The sequence below is a fragment of the Pinus tabuliformis genome, chromosome J (assembly GCF_031772625.1).
Source record: "Pinus tabuliformis cultivar Carrire ecotype Pingquan chromosome J, CPIR1, whole genome shotgun sequence".
NCBI classification, from domain to species: Eukaryota; Viridiplantae; Streptophyta; class Pinopsida; order Pinales; family Pinaceae; genus Pinus; species Pinus tabuliformis.
The window spans coordinates 1,509,453,338-1,509,478,749 of NC_142295.1; the positions used below are offsets into that span (position 1 = coordinate 1,509,453,338).

At 33.5% G+C, this 25,412-nt stretch overlaps 1 pseudogene; it reads right to left on the bottom strand.

Annotated features, from left to right (window-relative positions):
• Nucleotides 1–17,990: 17,990 nt before the first annotated feature.
• LOC149233169 (cytochrome P450 71AU50 pseudogene) lies at nucleotides 17,991–23,303 on the bottom strand (annotated as a pseudogene).
• Between the last annotated feature and the right edge of the window lie 2,109 nt (nucleotides 23,304–25,412).

Genomic DNA, 25,412 nt, shown 5'->3' on the forward strand with positions numbered 1-25,412 from the left:
CCCTGACTACGATGTCACATAATCATATTCAACAAGAAATATTGAAATCGAGGATGACTTCCAAATATTTGATCATAAAATCTCAATAGATGCAAACCATATTCATGCATCTAAACATTAAAAATTCGATGATGCAACCAATCAACATCACCTGTAAGTAATAAAGTGGGGAACACCATCTCTAATAGTCCTTCAATATTATATTCATTAATGGGAGATGTACCAATATTTGGCCAATCTATTGGTTCAATGGATGTGTTATTTTCATTCTCAATAAATCTTCTAATTCGATCAGCTTCTCGGGATTCATTAGGTAAGCAAGAAATAAAAGATGATGGGTGACAGTGCAAAAAATTAACCCCATCTGTTTCAATCTCTACATCCATCTTAGGTATATCATCAACATGACTATTGACATATTGTAAATTGCTAGAATCATTAGTAGGTCTTTTCGGGAGAGAAGCAACTAAATCCATGTCAATTTACACATCCATGTAGTACCTTTTCATTTCAATTTTATAATGCAATGCATCCATCACGTGTTGTCTCTTCACATAGCATTCATAGTATTGACATTGAACACCTTTCCTTCATACAATAAAAAAAATATAGTTCTTCAACACATCATGGAAGCTTCTTTGCAATTGAAGAAATATATTATGGAAAACATATCATGTGGCCTTTGTATTTATATTGACCACCAAGATCATGCTTCGCTTGCAATATTGGATTTACCCTCTTAAACTTGTTACGAAACTCTTAGAACCTCAGGCTGCTCACCTGGATCCATGTTGTTAAAGTGAGAAAATCGATGAGCACCTTTCTCATACTTACATATTTTACAAATTGGCCCCTCATGCAATTTGAAAATGTCTATACCAAGATAACATTCATTACATAAATGGCACATATGCACAACAGCCAAACTATTAATCCTCGACTGAAATTTTTTATGCATATCAACCATTTGTTCGCTAAAATGATATCGAACACTTTTATTTTCTATACGAAACACACTTCTAGCTTGGTGATCATGCGAAACAACTCGTGGAACTGGATTATTGGTTTTATCATTTATTTCCATAACAAAATGGGAAAGCATTCTTCTATATACATTACACTTGACCAAATTCTTCTTGGAAGAAAGAAAATAACGTTTGTAAGAATGAAATATCTAAAAAACAAATCAAATTTGTTAATGAAATAAAAGCAATCTACATTTTCTTCATTTTTGCATTATCTACGTACAAGTGGTCGAACGGATATTGCTTGTTCTTCTTGTAAATTTGTTTGTTGACCATTATTCACCTCAACATAATTCTGCAGAAAAACATAAAAAAAGGCATTCGTAAAACAATATAAATTTAACATTAACAACCACTAAACCTTTGAAAATAAATATGCATTAAGAGCCTGTGCTCCGCCAATAGGAAAATTATTCTGACATTCTTCGGCTTCAACAATATTCTCTGTAGAGCTACATCGAAAAATATTGGTTTTAACATTTCCCATAGACCAACCCAAATTACCAACCATTCTATCAAGCATATTGCTACCACCAAAAACATCATAGGAAACAACTTCTTCCATGGAATCAAAGTACCTATCTCCTATTATGATATTTGTTTCACCATTTCCATAGCCCCCTAGGTTCTCATATCTATCAAGGGTCCCTATGTAAACACAATTTTCCAAAACATACAACATCTAAGAAGTTATATGGAAGAAGACCAAAATTTCGAGAGAATTAACAACAAACCAAAGAAAAATGCAAACAAAATTTTCTCCTACGTACAGACAAAATTTTATAAACTTACGATCAATCTTATTGTACATTTCATTATTTCTTGAAATTTGACAAGTTGGTTGTCGACACTCGCATTCAGGAAAAAATAAAGGTTTGACTACTTCCGAATCTATTTTCTGGTTAGTAATGACTTTGACAATGTTCTGAAAAAACAATACAAGAAAACAAAGAATAGTAAAAATTTCAGATGTGGAAGAAAAGAAAATGAAAAGGAAAAAAAAATTGAACTCCCTACATTGTTCCAACAAACACATTACATACAGATTCAGCCAGGGTAGTTATATTAACAATATAGTCGCTACCAAGAAACAACTAACCCTCTTAGCCAACACAGTCTCCCAAATTTCCAACCATTTTAAGAAATTCTTCATTCATATAGTTCTTATCAACTCCAAAAATGACATTTCTTTCATTGTTTTCACAGAAAATACCATTGTTGTTCATATGAAGACTCTCTTTGGAAACACAATATTCCAAAAAAAAAAGAGAAAAGTTAGTAAACCTTCAAAAAGTATAAGTTCTTTAAAATCATAAACATGAAATGAAACAACCATCAAAAAAAATTTCACTACAGAAAACCACAGCTCTTTTCATACTTACGACTTATAGGTCCTCCTTCTTCATCATTTGCTAAAGCTCTTTAATTTCATTGATACACAACTCTTTTCCGTGCTTTAATGACTTACTTATTCTTTTGATATTGTTTTCATTAGTATTCACTTAATCGTTGTTGTGTGACAGCAGAGGGAGGTGTTTTCACACCACTCTTGCTTCTAATTTCACTCATCATTTCTATGATAAAGTTAAAGCTAGTTCAAAATTTGTTTCACATTTCTGTTTGATGCTAATACATACTCTTCAATCTTGAAATAACTAAAAACTAACAAAAGTGTAGAGAAGAAATATTTGAGAAATTATGTTTCCCACGACAAACTTGGAACACATGCAAAAATGTTCCCCTTACACATAATCGATACAATAACAAGTTGAAGAAATTAAAAACAAAGAAATACGAACCGCATTCGAATTTTTCCATACGTATGTCGTCAATATAACTTCAAAATGTGAATTACAATGATGCTAAAAAATATTTAAAAACCTATAAAAGGTCTTCTGTATTATCAAAAAACAAACATGTTCAAGACTAAAATGTTAAATGCATACATCCACACATATTGCACCTATGTGAAGAATACAATCTGCATTATGAATAACCAAAAATACATTTCCATTTTCAATGACATTATCAAAATCCTCCACCATTTGTAGATACAACCATGAGGTTATCTCCTTAATATATGTTCAAAATGTGAATTGCAATGATGTTCAAAAAAATATTTAAAAACATTAAACATACATAAAGTGTTCAGTAATATATATAAAAGAACATGTGCATGCCTCCAACGCTAATTGAACACATCCACAAGTAGTGGAGGTATGTCAATAATAGAATCTGCATTAGGAATCGGTGAAAAAAGATTTCCATTTTCTATCACATCATCAAATTGTTCAACTATTTGTAGTTTGAAGCATGATGCTTCAAACACGAACAATCCATGAACAATTGTTGTTTTGCACAGTCCACTCAATAAATCATACAACTTTAACTGTACACCAGACCAACCAAGCATAGGGATTTTTTCTCCAACTATGTGCAATTATACGTAACCTACACATTTAGTATTTATATCCAAATATACATATTGAAGAAATGACCATCTATGTCCCCAATAATCTTCAAAAATTCCAAATTTTGCTCTTTCGATAGTCGACCAAATTCATTTTTTTTATCTTTTCAAGTGACCAAATAGACATGCCACCATTATTAACAACACAAACAAGTTGATTCTTGTATAACCATAATGACATAAATCATATGTCAACAATAGGAACAAACGAGTAACCCCAATTATTTTTGTTCAATTCCAACCAGTGGATAGTGTAACCATAAGTAGGGTAATCTTCATAATCTTTGTCTAGATATAACCAAGAAAAATTTCTTCAAATAATATAGCCTCCTTTGGTGGAGTTACACCACCGTATGGAAGCTCCGTCCTCTTTCAAACATCGTCAACACTACTGCAAATGAGAAAAAGTGAGTCCATGTTTTCACAAACATTTTTCAAAAACATCCATTCATTATTTCATGGACTGTATTTTTGAAATAAATAGAAGAAGCCTCGCTCCCCAACACTATGAAATCCAACATTTATAAACGTCTTCATAAAAGGGTTGACAATGAAATAGTTTTTTATGCAAACAAATTCCAGGCATGCTGAAGAGAATCATTGATCCCATTATACATTCAATTTTGTATGCAGAATGAAGAAAATGAAACACCATATTTGACAAGTGACCACTATTTTTAAGTTATGATGCTAGGAAGAAATCATTGGGAAAATGAGTGGAGAAAGAAATAAATCCTAACTCTTTCTCACGACATCAATCAAAAGTCACAAGAAAAAACAGGTTTTCCAAAACAAGACATCATTGTCTACAAACCAACTTAAATTTCATCAACACAAAAAAGAAGCCAATGAAAGAGAATCTCAATAATGTCAAAGGGGGGAAATTTCTAAATAGCAGTATCCATTCCAAAAGAAACAACCGTTGTTGGAAAAAAATGAAAACTTCCCTTGTGTACTGCAAAGAAAAAAAGAAAAACGTTAAATGACAATAGCAACAACATTCATTGACTATTTTAATATAAAAATCAATTAGGAAAACAATCCATTTTCATCATTACTTGGTTTCTATATAATCCAATATTAGACTAAACAAAATAGCGCAACTTAAAAATCCAAAATTATTCAAATTTATAACCACTGTGCAAGAACCATTGTTTCAAACATTTTGTCAAAGATGGGTGTTGACAAGGTTAATCCTCTTTGTGGATAGAGGTGATCCCTCTAGCCCAATGAGTGGGTCTAGCAATTGAAGTGACAATCAACTAGACATCTTCGTAGATTATAATTGAAAAGAAGAATGAGAGAGATGACCTATCTCACTCTGATGCTATTCTGATTTCCTTTGTGGAGATCCTTGAACCGCTTGTGTCATGGACTTGTTCCTGCTTCTTTCAGTTCTTATGTTCCTGCACAAGTGACCAAGAGACAACAAACCATGCCAAAACTAATAGAAAATCCAATAATAACTTAGTTGATCAAGGACTACCAAGCCAATACATATATGAACATAATAGTAATTTAGATGAACACATGGTGCATAACCTTTTTAATATAATATTAAAATTGAGATTAACAATAAATTTATATTTGTGAAAGCGAAACTTTGTAATTTATTTCTTATACATTGCCATTTTGTTTCTTATACAATCTCAATTATTAAAACGCTATTGCTTTTACATAAGTATTTTAAATTTTTATATTAAAATAATAAATTTAATTATAAACATTTAGATTAATCATAAACTTTATAGTATTCAACTTTAATATAAATAATTTTTTTCATTTCATTGTACTGCTTAGTTATATGAATAAAACAAAACACTAATTTTAATTTTAATTTTATTATTTTAACTTGCTCAAGCTCTTTTGCCTCTTTGTTATTTTTATTATTTTAAAGTCAAAATTATTTTTCTTAAGAAACATTGATTTAGCATGTAATAAAGTGTATATATAATCTTAATTTTTTTAAATAATTATGAATTTATAGTATTTTTTTCCCAACTTGGAATTATTGATGATCACTAATTGAACTTTAAATGTCACAAAGTTACACGTAGTTATCATTAAAAAAATAGTCTTTCTTAGAAGGTATAGTTACAAAGTTTTTATGTTTATCTCAAGGTTATGATAAATTCAATATAGTTACAATGTTTTATGATTATATGAAACTTATGATACCACTTGTAACATCTAAACCATCTGACATTAAAAAAAATTATTTTACTACACCTACTTGTTAATTCACGTTAACTCTTGGTAAGATCTTTTGCCACCTATTCATACATTTATTTCATTTATGGCATTACATAAATGTTTAATGGAAATATTACAATGTGATTTGATTTCATTCAGAAACATTAGACCCCTCCATGTGGCAGGATTCGATGCACCATGACAACATTTAACAGGATGGATGGCTCTCAAGACTACCCTTACGCTCTCTAGGTGTAACCCATTAGGTATGACACACAATAGCCATCCTACGCTTGATCCACCTCCAAGGAATCTGACAGCTCAGGTGCTCCAGTGCATGAATACACCTACTTGTTAATCCATGCTAACTCTTGGTAAGATCTTATGTCACCTATTCATACATTTATTTCATTTGTGGAATTACATAAATGTTTAATGGAAATATTACAATGTGATTTTATTTCATTCACAAGCCTTGGATCCCTCCCTGTGGTAGGATTCGATGCACCACAAAAACATTTAATAGGATGGATGGTTCTTGAGACCACCCTTATGCTATTCAGGTGTAACCCATTAGGTCTGACACACAAAATCCATCCTACAGTTGATCTACCTCCAAGGAATCTGATGGCTCGGGCACTCCAGTGCATAGTTAAGGTAACTACCGAAGGGTGAAAGGGTGAGCATGGTAATTTGTTGCTTCATTGTGTCGAGAAGGAAGCTCTTCAACTCCCTTCCACCTCTACCTCCTGCAATCACATCTTAGTCTATGTGCTACCACAGTCATCCACAGGTGTTCTTTTAATGGTCCTCCTTCAAGTTTCCTTGATGGCCGACACCGCTCACCATGTTGTCCTTGAGGTATACTCTGCGAAGGGTTACTCTCGATTCCTTTTCCCACCGCAACATCTCCAGCTTACCCATGAAGGGCGGCTACAACTTCGATGGGTTAGGGATTTGTTTGCTTGAGACGGTGCCTTCCTTGGTGGCTACCTTTCTCACAACAAGTTCAGGTAAGGGTATTTTCCTTTACTGTATCGAAGTTACATATTTACTATCATTTCATTTTTCATGAAACACTTGACCCATGTTACACTTTGTGGCAAGTAGCTCAGTTTCTCTCCTTGTTGTTGGTCATGGAGGACAATGACGGGTTTTGATAGTGACCAAACTCGAGGGTCTACCAGGTTGGTTTCTGGCTAAACTACCCTTAGAAGTGTTAAGAGAATTCCTCTGGTCTTCGGCTAAGAAATGTTATCGCTAGATTCGAAGTGCTTGGCTCATTCTGGAACCCTCTTCTCTATGTTGGTTGTTTTATTAAATTATATGTAACTCAACTTTAAGTTTTAGATAAAATTAATTTGCTCCTAGTTACAGGTCATGGTCTATTCCAAGTTATAATATGGTATAGTTTTGTGGAAAGAACCCTTGTTAACTATGAAAACAATATATGTCTCTGTATGTTATGGGTTCATATAGTCTGCAATTAATAGTTTTGTAATTTTGATGGAAATTGTTTTCACTCTGCTAATCTCCTTTTTCAAGTTAGGATACCCATATTGGAATAATGTTTTTCTTAACAGTTAAAGTGGCAGGTTCTTGAATTCTTATTTTATACTTGTAAAAGGAATTATCTGTAGCCCTACAGGAAGGGTGTGATTTAATTGTTGCACAATTTTTACAGGAAACTTAAATCTTGTTGTGATAAAAGAAGAAGCCATATTATTATGTGATGTCTAACTCAGCTAGAAGTTTTGTGCTTACTGTATGAAATAGTAAATCATGCAAAATTACTTTGCTATGAATTATTTACTGCCTCAAACTAAATACTGTGTGAAACTTTGCTCATTTCAGCAAAGAGAAAAGTAAGGAACAGGAAAAACCTCATCATATGTAAAATGAAATAATATAATGAAAATAACAACTAAAGGAAAGTGAAAGGTTCTTCTCTTTTGAAATTTTTTATTGTTTGTTGATTACTAAAAGAAAACAAGAGAATTAACTAAGTAGTGGATGGGATATTACTTCACTTTTTGCGAGTGCAAACATGTCACGGTATAGGTTAATGTGAGAGAACGACATTAGGCCGTTGCAGTCGAAGACTTACTTATTGTAGGGTCTCAGAAGAGGGAACCCTCGTCCATTAATGGAGAAAAGGGTCGGCATTCTAGTAATCAGTATAGAAAACAAAAACTATAAGAATAACTCGTAGAGAAAGGTTCATGCAACTAATTCTGCTACCTAGGTTAGTTAGATGCCAAGCTATTGCAGTAGCCTCCCAACAATCCAAGGTCAGAGACCAATTCTACGTGTGAGATAAGCCTTTAAAAAAGTTGACAAATTAAATGGTGCACCATTAAGCCACAGTTATCATAAGTGTCATATAAACATAGAAGTTACTTTGTAACTTTGTAACTATATTTCCACAGGCGAGGGCGCCTCCTGGCTAGCTTCGGCACTCCAGGTGTGGTACTTGTGTAAACTCCTGCTCACAGTAAGGGGTTCTTAATTTTCGGCTTCTCGTTAATGGAAGCAGCAGGGATACAGACATTATGGTTTGGTTTTTAATGTTTTCTAATTATTATATTTTTAAAGGCTTATGTAAGATCCACTGAGACTCCTAATTACAATTTGGAGATGGTTCTTCTGTGAAGAAACCAGTTCTTTCATTTGCACTAATATTGTTATTCTGTGAAAATATTATTATATTCATGCGCACATAATGTTTATGGTTTGTTATTTTGAATATATGTATACTTTTCTTTAAATTTTTATAATTCGTTGCTTGAATTCTTTGCATTCGGGGTTCCTTTAGTTAGGACCATCGTGGAGAGTCGAAGGTATTTGACCGACACTGTTAGCTTACCCGAGTTATTTTATAGACTTTCAAACATGACTTATCTTTGAAAATATACATATACCTCATCATAAATTACTAACCAATTATTTTATATGTTTTTTTTAATAATAACAAAATGTTAATTCACATTAACAACTAGTGCACTAAAGAGCTAGTCTTATCTTATAGAGTTAGTCGTTATAGCATACTATAGCCTCAATCCACTTAGGCATGACCCTCAATCATTCCTACATGTAGGAATCACCCTCTTCACCTCAAAGCACGAGTTCCTACAACACCTGCCCATCACCACATGTCAGAGATAGGAGAGGAATCCTACAGAAGGGAAGCCTTGCCGAGCAGAACCAGTAAGAGCTAGAAGCACTCTAATCAAAACCCTAGTGCATTGCAGGAAGTGCTTTAGTGGATGCATTATTTTACGGCGAATAAGAATGGACATTATCGTTTTGATTTAGTTTACTATTATAATTTACAACACTTGTTATAATCATTACCGTTCAACTATTCAACTATTTCTGTATCTAATCTTGTGTTATATCTTTAATTAAAACTTTACATAGGAATTACGAGGAAATTCATACTTTCAATATAAAATGTCGTTCATTTTTCTTACTCATTTAAAGAGAGACGGCCACTCTAGTATTCCTCAGCATCTCTAGTATTCCTCTGCAATGCCAAGATTATGAATCACACCTCACCCACACAATTCTGTTGTGGAAGAAAAGTCCAACAAATAAGAACTCAACAACCCAACCTTCCATAAAATATGAAATTCTGCAAGCATGCAAGTGGTCTCAACATCCACGATGATGGCAACCATTTTGCAATCCACCCCCACCCCACCCGTTTTAGCATCCATTTATAGAAACAATAATTAGTAAAGACCGGTACAAGTAGTCATTAACCTTTACGAATTATTTTTTTAACTTTTAATAACTTTTACCATAGTAAATTACTTTTAATAATTTACTTGTAACATAGTAAATTAATTTTTTAAAGCCTAAGCCTAGCTCGAATGCTTTACGAGAGGTATTCAGGAAATTGTGGCTTCCAATAAGGAAAAAGTTTGTTTATTTGACCTTGGTCATGGAATTCATGGAAGCCAAATATAGTAAGATTTGTTTCAAAATAACTTCTCACGGATTTTCGTTAAAAAAAAACAGTAACATTTAACTTTAACATATTCTTTTTAACTTTGAATAATTTTTACCATAGGAAATTACTTTTAATAATAGTAAATTAATAATACAGTAACATTTAACTTTAATATGTTCTCTTTAACTTTGAATAAATTTTATTACAGTTCGAGACTAAATCTTGCCACCTATTTCATCCTTTGCTTTTCCCTTTTCGTAGTCGTTGATTAAACACTCAGACGAAGAATATGCTGGGCATATTCGATCTTCAATATGCTGGGCATATTCGATCTTCATCAAATCTGTCTATCGATTATCAATACAAAACAAAATTCAACCAACCCTCTTCCACAAAAAGTTCACATATATCTGCCTATCGGTGAATTAGGTGGATGGTAGGGATTTAACCTCCAAGGAATATTTTTAATAGTAGTCAGTAGTCAATATAGAGGGTTGAGATTTATATCAAAAATATTTATGCTCTTTTTCTTATCATATACACAAGTGTCACTAACTCTTCTTGCATTGTTGCTTTATTATATTTTACTTGTTGAGTTTTCTTTTAAATGTATATATGTTTTCTTTTTGTAAGTTGTCTTTACATTGCAATAGAAAATATTTACATCAGTTTAATAAACTTACTATCTTTGTCCTGCCACTTTGGGAACCAAACCAGAGGTAATAAAGCAGAGAGTTAAGAGCTTTAAAAATTAGAGGAGAGTCCATGAAAAACATATACCAAAACCTTTTGTTGCCCCAATCAGGGGGGAGACCAACAAAAAGAGACAAATATAACAAACTTGTTGAGCTACAAATTATGTGCTAACAATAAAGTTAAACATAACTATAACCAAAATCCATTTATCTCATTGCTTTCCACCCACATCAAGACACTAATCTATTGAGTTGTTATTTCCTAGCATTCATGTTTTACTGGGGAAGGGGGGAAGAAATACCAAGAAGAATGGTTGAACATAGAGAGTGTATCACAACCTTCATTGGCTAATAGATTTGTGAATTGATTAGACAATCTACATATATGTGAGGGAATGAAACTAGATAATTGAGGAAGGAATTGATTGGTGAGATTCAAGGAGCTTTTGAATCTCCATCTTTTGGTTATTTTTAGATAGGAGGATCCATGGAGGAGTTTAGTAATCAAAGAAGTAAAAAGATAAGATTCACCTTCGAGGATAAGGCAAGAGAAATTGAGGGTAGAGGAAATCTTCAATACCATTTCAAGAGATTTGATTTTTGTTGCATTATTACTATTATGGCGAATTCAACCAAAATATAGATGAATGTTTCTATTATTTTTTAGAAAAATACTCCCCCATAACCTACAAGGATAGTGTTTCCCTTAGAGGCAACATCGATGCTTAGTTTCATAAAAATAATAGGGGAATACTAGTGTGAGGGGTAGGAGGGAGTTAATGAGGGAGGGGGGATGGGAGTTGAGCAGGGGAAGCGAGCATATTGAAAGTAGAAAGACTAAGAACCTCAATGTATTGGAATTTCGAGTCTGAGGCTGACCAATTAGAGATAAGGATTGTTTCTTTGAGATTACAAAGAAATTTTTTCCAAAGAGAGAGGATGAGGTCTTGAGGATTACCAAAAATTCGTTCATTGTGTTATTTACATAGAATCCATAAGAAAAATCCAAGTGAAAGAATCTCAATTCTATTGAAAATGGGATTGGATAATGGAGAAAGTGGCCAATTATTGATCAATTCTAGGGAAGAAGTCTCCAATTAGGAAGGTTGTCTAAAGAGATTGAAGCAATGGTTCCAAATATCATGAGCTAGAGGACAAGAGGAAAATATATTCATGATTTTCTTTACTACCTCAACACAAGCAATAGAATGAGAGATCATCATAACCCCTAGAGGAAATATTTTCATAGGTTAACATTTTTTTATATAGGACAGATGAGAGAAAATAAGTTATCCTAGGTCAAATCTTCTTCCACCAAAGTTTAGACTATAACTATTTATTCAAAGTCTGAATGCTATTGGCCACAAGGAGGTAAGCTTATTTAATTTTGAGATAACCCTATGGCCAATATCCCCAATGAAGTTTATTTAAATCTTTAGAAAAATGGATTTTCTGTTGCAGAGAGGTTTCCTTGAACTGTTCAAGGACTTGGGATGATAAGGGGATGTCCCAGGAGGAGGGAGAATTCCATTGTCGATTATTGGTCTATGGGGAGATGTTTTCCCAATAATTAGATACAAGAATTCCCCTTTGAGATTCTATATCATAGTGTATATCTTAAAAATGTTATTAGGAAGAATGTTTGGAAAATTGATGCCAAGAATCATCCAAAAGTGAGCAGTTATTTCATCCTTGAATTCTTAGAAACAATGTTCTTGTATTAAATGTTTTTGTTTACAAGCCAGATTCCAAATAGATGATCCTATTGGAAAAATAGTTGTAGGGATGCCCTATTCATTAGAAATGTGGTTGTTGTATTTACTAGATCATATTTTCTTCCATAAGTCTTGACCTTCCTATATCCAACACCACCAAAGTTTGGATCCTATGGTAGTGTTCAGAGATTCTAGATCTTGGAAGCCCGGTACTCTTGGTTTTTTTCTATACATACTTTCTCCCAAGAAACTAGTTCGCATTTTTTCTCTTTTATTGCTTCTCCCCATAAGAAATTTCATTGAAGGACTTTAATTTGCTGAAGGATGATTTTGGGAGCTACAAGGAAGGAGAGAAGATACATGGATAAGGAATGCAAGATAGATTTAAGGAGGATAGTTTTGTCATACATGTTAATTGAGTGGAAATTCCAGCTGTGCATTTGGTTGGTAAATTTTGAATGAGGTTATACCAAATTTTGTTACATAGGGAATTGGGATCTAAAGGGTCATCTAGATAGGTAGTGGTTAAGGTGCTTTTATTGAAGCCCAAGATATTACTGAGATGAAAATGAATAGAAAGGGGAGTATTGAACAAGATGACCTCAGAATGTTGAGAGTTAATATCCATGCCTAAGGTAGCCAAGAAATCATCCAAGAGTTTTCAAAAGGGAAATGCTTCTCAGATAACTGGAACATCCATGAGCATCCACAAATTTCTAGTGCGGGGATTTCATATTAGAGTTGGAGAAGTGTAGACCATTGATGGCACCAATAGTAACAACTTGTTTTAGGGCCCATCCCAACCCTTTCCTTGATGAATTCCTCTAGGAGGGTTGAAGGCCTTAGAAGGAGAGTCATTAACTAAGATAGATAAGAAGGAAAAGGAGATAAGGGAAAGAATCTAGGTGATCCAGGCTTCCAAGAAACCAAACACTCGGAGGATTTATGAAATGTAATACTAGCTTAATATGTCAAAATCCTTAGATAAACTGAGCACGATGAGCATACTTTATTTTTCTTAATGATGAATGGAATGAACCAACTCTTGGGCCACTATTATCCCATCCAAAATTTGTCTTCCTTCAACATAGCCTATTTTCTCCAAGGAGATGAGTGATAGAAGAATGGGTTTCAAACAATTGGAAATAACTTTAGAGATCATTTTTTAGATAGTGTTGTAAAGGGAAATAGGACAAACACCATTAGGTTCCTATAAATTGGATTTTTATGGCACAAGGGTAAGAAGAGTAGAAATGAGGGAAGGTAGGACAACGTTTGTTGATCAAGGTTCCTCAAGACCTATCTAGACATCCTCTTTTATGAATGACTAACATGCCTGATAGTATTTTAGAGGTAAAGCCATCAGGCCCTAGTTCTTTTCTTTTAGGCATTCCAAAGGTGGTTGCTTCAACTTCTATGATAGTAGGCAGAAGTAGAGCCCTATTTTTCTCCATATTGACTAAAGTAGGGACGCATGGGTGATTTTTCTAACGGTTTCAACTATGGAGGGGGGAGAATCCAATAAGAGATGTTAGTAATATGAAACAAGCTTAGATTCAATATGGATGTGAATTAGAGCTTGATGCCTACCGAAATTTTTAGGGAGGAGATTTTATTTCTACTTTTATGATTAAGCATGGAGCAATCGAAAGATTTAGAATTTTTCTCGCCTTCTTTCAGCCATCTCATCTGTAATCTCTAATGCCATAGAATCTCCTCTTGATTTATATGATCTTTGAGATGAGTGACGAGGGTTTCTTCCTCTGCTACAAGGTATTTTGATATACCGTCCAGGATGATTTTCTGTTTTATTTCTTGGATGCATTCTTCAAGAGCTCACTGAGCTTGAAACATGCTCCCAAATTTGTTCTTATTCCATATTTTTATGCATCTTTCAAGATATTAGAGGCTTTTCTAATAAGAATTCATGGGAGAGCTTGGATATAAAGGAGCTTCTATCCACCATGTTTTGGCATTGTCCAAGAGGGATAGGTTCGAGAGCTAAAACATATCAATATGAAAAGGTTGATTCATAGGCCAAGTTTTGATGTGAATACTTAGATAGATAGGCCAGTGATCCGAGACTCTATAAGGAAGGATGGAGGCTTCTAAAAAGAGATCAGTTTCCATTATGTTTTCAAAAATAGCTAAGTTTTTTGTTCTAGAGGAAACCTGGTGCTTTCCTTTACATCAATTATTCTAAGTGAAGGTGTTATTGATGGCCTCTATATCCACTAGTTTCAAGACATGCATGGAATATTTGAAGTGAACTGTCTACTAATCGAGCCTTCAAATACCTCCCTTTTTCTCAAAGATGGAATTTATGATATTAAATCCTCTCCTAATTATCGACAGGTGATATTTCAACATCTGGTCTAGTCTCAATATAGAGCGAACGTAGTTCTATGTTTCACCAAAGATGTAAAATCCATAGACATTGATATATATCTCTCTAGATCTGAGCCTACAATTCTAAATTTAGTTGTTAAAATTAATTCCTTTTCCTAATAATTTGTGAGCAAAACCTCTTCAAGATGCCAACATATAGCTAGACCTCATGCTTGACCATTTGCATCAATGGCCAAGTTTTGGGATTCTTGTTAACATTTATAGATAATAGATGAGACTATTTCGTGAGAGAATTTTGTTTCTTGCATAATGATTATATCATGTTTATCTTAATGAATATGTGTCTTGAGAAGCATTTTCTTACCTAATCAATCTATGCCTCTTATGTTCCATGAGATGGTTTTCCTTGAGAAGAAGGGAGAGTTGACACAAAGGGCTTAGTCATTAGAGTAATTATGCCTTAATTGGCCAATAATTCAACTAATTATTTAAAGAGATTCTTTTTGTTATGTCTGCCTATACATCTATATTCTTTGAAGGGTCTATGTTATTATTTTAGGTTTTGAAGATTGCCCCCAATATTTTTTTGGGGAATGGTTGGAGTGAGCTCGTTATGAGTGCAACTTGGCCTTCTCTTTGAGGAAAAATCTCTTTAAGATCTAGATCCTTGTTCTTGCAATCAGTTGCCATTTCTTGTATATCTAAATAATTTAGTTCCATACCCTCACCTCCAGTTGGAATATCTTGAGAGAACACCTCTGTGATTAAGATCCTAATGTTCGTAGGTGGTATTGATTGGTGGGGATTAGAAGGGATGGAGGAGATTGTAGGAATTATTGAGTCGTCTTGGTGTGACCTAATACTAGTCAAGGCTAGATCTAGTTGAGAATACACTTGTAACATGAAAGATGTGTTAGAGGTTTAGCGAGTGAGGGATTCAAATTTTTTTAAGGAGTGGAGTCCAAGATTAGTTTCAGAAGAAATTGAAGCCTTTATATACTTACAATTAGAATTGAATGGAGTGAAACCTTTTCAATATTTGTGTGGGTCCTTAGATTGTTGCATTGTTGTGATGCGAAGAGTGTATTATTTGAAGAGATTACCATATTCATGGCAATGCTAAAAATAAAAGGTGATGTGTTCATAGTCTAGTGGTTGTTGCCAAAGATCATACCTGAAACAAGGATTAATGGAGGCTATGAGAGGCTAAGAAATGTTTGTTTAGACACATATCCATGCATTAGATATATATATATATATATATATATATATATATATATATACACCTCATCTAGTGAATTCTGAAGATTTGACAAAGTGACCTAGAATTCCCTTGGTAGAGAGTATAGTTTGATACAAAATTGGGCATGCATAAAGCTTTATTTATTTGGACAAAAGCATTCAATCCAAAAACATAGGTAAAGTCCTATAAAATTCAAGAAATATGGACCTCCTTCAAATACCTATGTTCAGTTCTCAAGATTAGTAAAGATCAATTGAAGAATCCTTTGGCCCCTATTTTCATATCTATTTATCCTTTAAGCTTCCATTTGTTTGAATCAAATTGACTAGCATGTTTAATGGAAAAAAAGACCAATTTTTTTCCAATTAAAGAATGATCTTGCATGAATTGGATGTAGTGCTCTATTAGGGAAGATTTGATCTTGAATTTAGGATATTTTGTTTCTTTTGGAAAACAATGGCCTAATCTCCTAGCTTGTCAGGTTGCACTTGCCAACAAATTTGTGGAATTGTAAGGAGGAGCATTGATGTTTCAGAGTGATGTCGAAAGATTGTTTTCCCCCATCTCCATTTGTGATGCCACTTGGCTTGGCATCACTAGAGACTATATTGTAGGAGGAGAATGGGATGCCACTTTTTCCACCTAATGCATAAAGGAAACTAGGACTAGAGATAGATGGAGGAGAACCCTAACTACAAAATTTCCAAACCCTAAATCATATATTAATTTTTTTTTATAAATAATGATAATTTAATGTAAAGTTACAATTTAGTTAATTTTTATGATTTTTTAAATCTTGGTAATGTGACAATAGATTATGAGATAAGTTTCTTGATACCTACTATAAATTGATTCTTATATATATTTACCACTCATTTAATTTATAAGGTTGTTGTAGTAACTATTCTTAAAACAAATTAAGAGTCAATTTCTGATAATTTTTATCACCATATTTAAAAAATTACAAAATTTAGAAACAATATTTACAAATAATAATTAATAATTACTATTTATACTATAGACTAATTATATTATATAAAAAATTCCATCATATATAAAATTAATTATTATATAACTTTTAAAATGTCTTAAATTTTTAAGGTAATGATATTTGAAACACATTATATTCTATTTATATAATAAAAAGAAAATAAAATTAGTTTCAAAAACAACATATAGCATAACGTTATGAAAACGGGAGTTCTATTATTTTTAAAATTTTCTTTTTAAAAAATTACTAAATACGTTGTTGAAAACTCTAGATTTTTGTAACCTTTCTCAATTGCATATCTAAAGAAATCATTTGTTAAATTAAATTGGCATAGTCGTAATCTATGATTTTGAAATTTATATAAAATATTTATGTAATTTTTTTTTGAAGTTTTAGTAATTTGAAAACTCTAGATTTTGTAACCTTTTTCAATTGCATATCTAAAGAAATTATTTGTTAAATTAAATTGGTATAATCGTAATTTATGATTTTGAAATTTATATAAAATATTTATGTAATTTTTTAAAAATTATTTGTTAAATTAAATTGGTATAATCGTAATTTATGATTTTGAAATTTAAATTAAATTGGCATAGTCGTAATCTATGATTTTGAAATTTATATAAAATATTTATGTAATTTTTTTTTTTTTAGAAGTTTTAGTAATTTGAAAACTCTAGATTTTGTAACTTTTTCAATTGCGTATCTAAAGAAATTATTTGCTAAATTAAATTGGTATAATCGTAATTTATGATTTTGAAATTTATATAAAATATTTATGTAATTTTTTAAAAATTATTTGTTAAATTAAATTGGTATAATCGTAATTTATGATTTTGAAATTTATATAAAATATTTATGTAATTTTTTAAAAATTTTGGTAATTTTTAATTTTTTCTTTTTCTTTAAGATTAGGTAGTTATTTTATATTAATTTAAAAAAGGAAATAGATGTAACAAAGGTCATGTATAAGTTATTGTCTTACCACATAAGAAACCAAACCAGTAGTAGAGACTCAAAATTTTCAACGTTGTATTTTTTTTTAGCATTGAGACTATCATCTTTAATAAAATCATAACTAATTAAAATATATTGTTTGATATTAGTAGTCACGACCAATATATTAATCTGTAAATATAAACATAAACCTAATAATATTATGTACCACAATTAAAAATTGAAAATCAATAAACGGATATTAATCAAGCCACATTCTTATCCCAGCGCTTGGCCATTATATGTAAAATACCGGCTTCGAAAGGTCTCTTATTTCCGCGCGATATGAACGTTATACAAACACGATAAACATAGAATGTTTGTCTGTCTGTCTCACCTATTTTATTGAAATATAAAATCAGAGTACGGAGAGTCGAGGAGTTGGAACAGCCACGAGTTCATGCGCCCGGGGTAGTGTCAGTCCATTAAACCTCTCAGTCATATCCAACTCCTCCTGCCCATCCATTTTCTCCGGGAGCCTCCAGTTGAAACAATGCAGCAACTGTGCCATCCCAAACTCTACAACAAGCATTCCCAGTTGCTGTCCGGGGCATCCTATCCTTCCCGCTCCAAATGGAATCCACTCAAAGTTCTGGACATTTACATCCACCTCTGCCGCCCCAGTTTTTTCCATGAACCTCTCTGGCTTGAAACTTTCGGCATCCTCCCACGACTTTGGATTCCTCCCAATCGCCCAAAGGTTCAGCAGAACACAAGTGCCACCAGGGATTTGATAGCCCGATACACTGCAATCCTCCAAAGATAAATGGGGAATAGCAAGAGGCCCCGGTGGGTGGAGCCTAAGCGTTTCTTTGACCACAGCTTGTAAATAAACGAGAGACGACAGATCAGATTCTTGTACCATACGCTCCATTCCAACCACGCGTTCAAGCTCCTCCTGAAGCTTCTTCAGCACTGGCGGGTTTCTCAGCACTTCGGACATTTCCCACTCTATCGCAATCGATGACGTGTCCGTTCCCGCGGCTGTCGGGAATTTCTGGTTATTCCAAACAAAATACAGTGGAAAAATCCTCTGTTTCCACTGTTGAGAATTTTCTGATAAATTCTGAAACAACAAAAATATGAACAGAGAGTAATACTCTGTTTTCTGATAATTCAAAAACAAAAGAACAGAGCATAAAATAATACTCTACTTTGCCTCAGGATCAAAAATTGATCAAAATAATACTCTGTTTTGGACACAGAAAAATACTCTGTTTTTAACTCAGAAAAACAGAAAAATTCGTTCTCTGGAAACGGTGTTGCAGCAACACAGTTTTTTTTCAGTTGTTGTAACTTGTGTTGCAGCAACGCTGTTCGTGGTGTTGCAGCAACGTAAATTTTTTCAGTTGCTGTTCGTGGTGTTGCAGCAACGTAAATTTTTGGTGTTGCAGCAACGTAACTTTTGACGTCAAGTATTTTTTGAGTTACGGTGTAACAGCAACAGGCAAAAAGAAACTTCTATTTATGAACGATAAACTAACTGATAAAATAAGTCTTCCTCACGTAGAGGGATCTTCACAAAATATTATGCTAAAGAGCATCTTCCTCTTGACAGAGGGATTACAACAGGAACGCTTCAGTTCCACAAAACAACTATCTCAAAAAATTTCAGCACTGCTGTGCAATACAAAAAAAACTCTCTTGTTCTACACTGCTGTGTGTTACAAAAGGACTTTCAATCTATTTCCTCTATTTTCTACTTCTGTTTCTGTTTCTATTTATAGTGCGGGAAAGGGTCTTCACCGCTTTAACTTGCTGATGAAGTCTCTACTACTCATGATTAACAGATTTGATCTTTTGCTGTATTTCTTGAGTCGGTGGTGATGAAATCTATGACTAATAAATGCTACGTCGGCTCGAGGCTGGTTCTTTTCTCTTTCAGCCGTTCTGCTCATTAATATGATTGTTGAGAAGTAATGATGTAGTGCTGTATCTGATCTTCATCCTTCGGGAACTCAAAAATAATTAAAGAGTGAAAAGATGGTAAAGGCGGTGACATAAAAGATTGGGAGAAAATGTGGGGCGCCGGATCACGACAAATGAATAAAGTAGCTGCTGCTGTTCTGTTCACTGCAGTTGAAATTATAATTTCAACACTCCCCTTTAATTTCAACTGCAGGGTTATCAGTCATACCCAGAAGTTTCCTTAAAAACTCAAAACTTTTCTGATCCAATTACTTTGTCAGAATATCTGCAACCTGTTCCTAGTCCTGCAATGTTTTAAAATGATTTCTCCATTGTTCACCAATTCTCTGATGTAGTGAAACTTTGTGTCTATGTGTTTCGTTCTCTTGTGGAATACAGAGTTCTTGGATAATGCAATAGCTGAGCTATTGTCACAAAAAATAACTGTTGTTGTTGCCTGCTCCTGGCATAGACTTCTCAACATTCTCCTCATCCAAACCGCTTGACATGCTGCTGCTGTAGCTGCCACATACTCTGCTTCTGCTGTAGACAATGCCACAATTGGCTGTTTCTTGGAAGCCCATGAAATGGGTCCTGAACCTATGTGAAAAATGTAACCAGATGTGCTTTTCCGGTCATCTACACTTCCAGCCCAATCACTATCTGTGTATCCAACTAAATCTGAATATTCTGAAACAGTATAAAATATGCCATACTTTTTTGTATCTTTAACATACCTCATAATTTTCTTTGCTGCCTGCCAATGTGTTTCTTTTGGCTTCTCCATGAATCTGGAAATTAAACTAACAGCATACATTATGTCTGGCCTAGTTGCAGTCAAATACATGAGGCTGCCAACTATGCTCTTGTACACACTAGGGTCAAAATCTTTTCTGCTGTCCTCTTTGCTGAGTTTTAATCCCATCACTGTGGGAGTGATTGCTGCATTGCTGTCTTGCATGTTAAATCTGCTCAACACTTCATTTACATATTTTGCCTGTGAAATAAAAATTCCATTTTCATTTTCATTTACTTCTATTCCTAAGAAGTATCTCAGCAAACCCATGTCAGTCATCTCAAATTCTTCTTTCATGACTGATTTGAAATTTTCAATGAGGTAGTCATCATTACCTGTAAAAATCACATCATCAACATATAACACAACAATTAAAATTTTACAGTCTTTTTCTTTGATGTAAACAGTGGGTTCTCCCTCACACTTCTCAAATCCATTCTCCAGTAGATAGGAATCTATCCTACTGTACCATGCTCTTGGTGCTTGCTTCAGCCCATAAAGAGCTTTCTTCAATCTGCAGACTTTGTGCTCTTGGCCTTTCTTCTCATAGCCTAGAGGTTGCTCGATGTAAACCTCTTCCATTAATACTCCATTCAAGAATGTTGACTTCACGTCCACTTGGTAAACTTTCCATTTGTTTTGTGCTGCTATGGACAGCACTGCTCTTACTGTTTCCATTCTTGCAACCGGTGCGAAAGTCTCCTCATAATCTCTTCCATACTGCTGCTTGTATCCCTTGACAACAAGTCTTGCCTTGTGCCTTTATATCTTGCCTTCAGCATTACTCTTGGTCTTGTAGACCCATTTAACTCCAATGACTTCTTTACCTTTTGGTAGATCAACTAAATCCCATGTCTTATTTCTTTCTATGGCATTCATCTCCTCATCCATAGCTTCTATCCATTTCTTATCTTTAATTGCATCTTCGAAATGAACAGGGTCATCAACATGACAATACAAAGAAAACAGAGAATTCATTCCTTCATCATAAATATCACTTAAATTTCTGAATTTCTTACCTCTTTCATTCGGTGTGCAAGTGCTTGTAGATGCACTTGAATTTCCTCCTTGTGGTGTGCTTGGAGAAGCACTCTCATTTCTCCTCAAGGGTGTCTTTTGCTGTTCTGTTGTTGGCGCTACTGTTTGGGGATGTGTTTCAGCCAACTCATCATCATCATCATCATCATGAGACAAACAGTTTTTAACATTAACTGTTGGGAATTTTTGGTGTTGCAGCAACGTAACTTTTGACGTCAAGTATTTTTTGAGTTACGGTGTAACAGCAACAGGCAAAAAGAAACTTCTATTTATGAACGATAAACTAACTGATACAATAAGTCTTCCTCACGTAGAGGGATCTTCACAAAATATTATGCTAAAGAGCATCTTCCTCTTGACAGAGGGATTACAACAGGAACGCTTCAGTTCCACAAAACAACTATCTCAGAAAATTTCAGCACTGCTGTGCAATACAAAAAAAACTCTCTTGTTCTACACTGCTGTGTGTTACAAAAGGACTTTCAATCTATTTCCTCTATTTTCTACTTATGTTTCTGTTTCTATTTATAGTGCGGGAAAGGGTCTTCACCGCTTTAACTTGCTGATGAAGTCTCTGCTGCTCATGATTAACAGATTTGATCTTTTGCTGTATTTCTTGAGTCGGTGGTGATGAAATCTATGACTGATAAATGCTACGTCGGCTCGAGGCTGGTTCTTTTCTCTTTCAGCCGTTCTGCTCATTAATATGGTTGTTGAGAAGTAATGATGTAGTGTTGTATCTGATCTTCATCCTTCGGGAACTCAAATATAATTAAAGAGTGAAAAAATGGTAAAAGCGGTGACATAAAAGATAGGGAGAAAATATAGGGCGCCGGATCACGACAAATGAATAAAGTAGCTGCTGCTGTTCTGTTCACTGCAGTTGAAATTATAATTTCAACAGCGCCGAACATATCCTGCAAATACAATGTACATCATTTGCCAACAATGTATAAATCTTTACATTTTAAAGGTCACTGTTATTGAATGTTTCAATGTGAAAAAACATTTAACGTACGGCAATGACGCCTTTAATATGTTTTCGTTTAATTTGGAACTCCGTATCATTATCTTCGCAGATTGCCAGCAAAACGTGGACAAGATTAGGTGTGACGTTGGGGTCATTCCGCGCAATGTGTTCCTCTATCACATTGTTGAAGAAATGGTCTACCGTCTTGTGTATTTTCTTGAATCGCCGTCCCAAACCTTGCAAATCTAGCCACGCCAAGTATGGTATATAATCTGCGATATTGAAAGTACCGGCTAACAAAAAACTTTCTTTGATGCTTTCAATTAACTGTTGATCCGAGTACTTTCTGCCGAAGGCCATCCTGCAGATAATAGAAGTCGCAAGTGTTGACAGAGCTTTGCTAATGCTTGCGGGAACATGAGAGCCCTCACTGTCTTCAATAATAGAACGAATCATACAACACACTTCCTCCTCTCTTATGAAGCGGAAGGAATCCAAGCGTTTGGAGCTCAGCAACTGTAAAACGCAGATCTTACGCATTTGTCTCCAGTAAGCACCATATGGAGCATAGCCCACGTTAGAGAAATTATACGACAGATACTTAGCAGCCATGGATTGAGGTCTGCCAGCGAAAACGCGATCATTATTCTTGAGAAATTCCTTGGCCATATCTGCGGAGGAGACGACTAGGGTGAGGGCAGAGGACCCCAGGCGCAGAGACATGAGAGGCCCGCATTTGAGAGAGAGAGTTGCTAGGGCTTGGTGTGGAAGGTGTCCGAGCAGGAGGTGTAGGTTTCCAACGATCGGCAAAGGAAACGGCCCCGGTGGCAACCTCCGCTTTCTCACTTGGAACAAGAAACTCCATGACACCACTAATGTAACTAGGATAGCAGCAGCAAATTTAATGTAAAACTCGGCAATTCCAGCATTAGGCGCTCAGAATACCACAAATTCGCCATTGTTAGCAACTTAGCCACCCACAACGAATGAGGTACTCCACAGGCTCCTCACATCTATATATAACAAGAATTGGATCGGGGGCTCTTCAGTTTATCTTCGAAAGTATACTGTAAAATGATGTGATTGACGGTAACTCTGCACCTGTAAACCAGTAGGAGGAACCGCATTTTCAAATAAATAAATAAATGTTACTAAGTTCGTACGTTTCCATACGCACACATTTCCCAATAAAAAGGCGCGACGACCTTCATAAAATTAATGATATTCTGTTCACTAATAAGCACACATTAAACTGACAAGATTCTCGGCAGTAGATGTGTCTCTTTTCCTGAAAGTCAAAGTTGCGAAGGAAAGAAGAAAATCAATCGTATCCAAGAAGCATGGTTTGTGAAATATGTTTTACTTAATATATATGATTTAACGGTCAATTCATAATATAAACATAGAACATATATTTGGTAAATTGGTATATGTTTTTGTATACAGGAGAAGAAAAATAATGATATAGGAAATGTTTTTATTTATTATTATTTTTATTTTTACATAATTTAAAAATTTATTATAATTTAATTTAATATTTAATAAGCAATAGAGATATTTATCACTAGTTACTTTTATTTAACAACATATATTTCATAAAAAATAAAAAGTAAAAAATACATTTTTTTAGTGATATAGCAGTAAATATGATAACTTAAAATTATATTTTATAGGAAATAAAAAGTATATTTTTTTAGTGATATAGCAGTAAATATGATAACTTAAAAATTGAGTTGAGAACAAAATTTCAAATATATCTTACATCTTAAACATATCTTGAAGCTTAATTAAATTCTATTTGAATAGGATCAAACAGATTAAAGGACAAAATAGATAACACATTACCATTAGACTTGAATAGGATCAAACATATTAAAGGACAAAATAGATAGCACATTACTGTTAGACACCTCTAAGATGGATACTAACCCGGGATCTAATAGCAAAGTTTCTTGGATAACATACCCCCAAGACATTATTTACCCTCTATGTCTGAAAAAATTGCACATCATTATATTGCTCCTATAGCTAAAAGATTTTCCTTAACCACAATTCTGAAAAAATTGCACATCATTATATTGCTCCTATAGCTAAAAGATTTTCCTTAACCACAATTCTGAAAAAATTGCACATCATTATATTGCTCTTATAGCTAAAAGATTTTCCTTAGCCACAATTTTAAATAGACACTTAAGGCAACTCTTCCATTAAATTACTCCATAAAAACTTTTGAATCTCGTACAATTTGAATACTTTTACTTACTTTCAACAAACCATCCTTATCAAATACTACACATTTTTTTTCATATATATAATTAATTAAATATTTAAAATAAATATTATTTCTTTATCTTAACATAGTGTTAAAATCAGTTATATATGTAATTAATTCTTTTTATCTCATATATAAATAAATATTGTAACTTACATATAAATATTTATATAAAGATGTTTTAAGTATATTAATTTTTTAGAAAATTGTCATTTTAGATTTTTATATATAAAAATTGAATATATAAATTTAATCATTACTTAATCTTAATAAAACAGAATAAAATAAATAGGAAAATTATATAATAAAATAAATAAATAAATTACATAATTTAATTAGTAAGTGTTATATTATTCATTTTGTATTTTATTTATTATAATTTTATTATAATTAATATCTTTTAATGAAATCGAAAAACAATGTAAAAAAATATAATAATATAAATATACCCATCCTAAATTAAACCTTATTTGAAAAACACACATAATAAACCCCAGCAAAAATATAAATACATCAGTATGTGGTATTCAGAAGCCTTTAAAAATTCACAGTAAAGAGGACAACAACAGAGCGTGGGGTGTCAGTTTGTCTTTATCTTTAAAGATAAGAAAACCAACTACTTACCTTCACGTTTTAAGCTTCCTACTGACACCATTACCATACAGTGGGGAGGAACCCATCAACCATCTCCATGACCTGCTACCTTCACTTTTTAACGGAAGCCAACACAATCAACGTCACTCCATACTCCATGAAAGTCGTCAACCAAATGATAGCTGAACTGTCTATGTTTATG